We start from the raw sequence: 1,345 nt of genomic DNA, 5'->3' as shown, positions 1-1,345 counted from the left end.
CAGTCTGGCTGAGAAGAGCCTCCTCCCCAGGGGAGAGAGGTGGAGGCCATCCCTTCCCAGCAGGTTGCTGCCTCTCTCACCAAAGAGCAGGCTGTGGTCATGGAAGCCAAAGGCTTCCCGATGACACCAGCGCCACAGTCTTTGGTTGACTTGTACACGTCCAGCTTTTCTAAGTAGTCCCTAACCTGGTCTTTCACTACTGAGGGCTGCTCACCTCCTCCCCGAAGCGTGCTGCCCAGTGCAGTAGTCTGGGAGCTGACCTTGCCTGCGAAGACTGGGGCAAAAAAGACATTGAGCACTTCAGCCTTTTCTACATCCTCTGTCACCAGGTTGTCGCCCCCATTCAGTAAGGGACCCACACTTCCCCTGATCCTCCTCTTGCTACCGACATACTTGTATAACCCTTCTTGTTCCCCTTCACATCCCTTGCTGGCTGCAACTCCAACTGCGCTTTGGCCTTACTGACTTCATCCCTGCATGCCCCAGCAACGCTCTTATATTCTTCCCTAGTTATTTGTCCAAGTTTCCCCTTCTTATAAGCTTCCTTTTTGTGATTTAGTTTACTGAAGAGTTCCCTGCTAAGCCAAGCTGGTCTTCTGCCATACTTGCTAGTCTTCCTGTGCATCAGGATGGTTTGTTCCTACACTCTCAGTAAGACTTCTCTGACGTACAACCAGCTCTCCTGGACTCCTCTGGCTTCCCAGGGGATCCTGCCCATGAGTTCCCTGAGTGAGCGGAAGTCTGCTTTTCTGAAGTCCACGGTCCTTACTTTGCTGTTCTCCTTCCTTCCTTTCCTCAGGATCCTGAACTCATGGTCGCTGCTGCCCAAGTTGCCATCTACTCCTCCATTCCCCACAATTCTTCCCTGTTTGTGAGCAGGAGGTCAAGCAGAGCATGGCCCCTTGTTGGCCGCTCCAGCCCTTGCACCAGGACATTGTCCCCCACACTCTCCAAAAACTTCCTGGATCGCCTGCGCACTGCTGTATTGCCCTCCCAGCAGATGTTAGGGTGATTGAAATCCCCCATAAGAACCAGGGCCCATGATTGGGAAACTTCCACTAGCTGTTTGAAGAAAGCCTCATCCACCACTTCCCTCCTGGTCTGGTGGTCTATAGCAGACCCCACCATGACATCACCCTTGTTGCTCTCCCCTCTGACCCTAACCAAGAGACTGAACAGGCCAATCTCCAGTTTCTTACTGCAGCTCTGAGCGATCATATGCAACTCCTCCTCCCCTTCTCCCCTGCCTGTCCTTCCTGAACCATTTGTGCCCATCCATGACAGTGCTCCAGCCATGCAAGCTCCCACCAAGCCTCTGTTATTCCAATCATGTCGTAGCTCCGTG

General features: G+C 53.0%; 1 protein-coding gene across 3 annotated transcripts in view; it reads right to left on the bottom strand.

Moving 5' to 3' along the window:
• Window positions 1-1,345, bottom strand: part of MEGF11 (multiple EGF like domains 11) — a 386,245-nt gene that overhangs the window by 66,708 nt on the left and 318,192 nt on the right. The window lies entirely within an intron of this gene.

Source organism: Gavialis gangeticus, unplaced genomic scaffold (genome assembly GCF_001723915.1).
Source record: "Gavialis gangeticus isolate Ggan-Ray unplaced genomic scaffold, GavGan_comp1, whole genome shotgun sequence".
NCBI classification, from domain to species: Eukaryota; Metazoa; Chordata; order Crocodylia; family Gavialidae; genus Gavialis; species Gavialis gangeticus.
The sequence above is the reverse complement of the archived record's forward strand: the minus strand, read 5'-3'. Positions and strand labels throughout refer to the sequence as shown.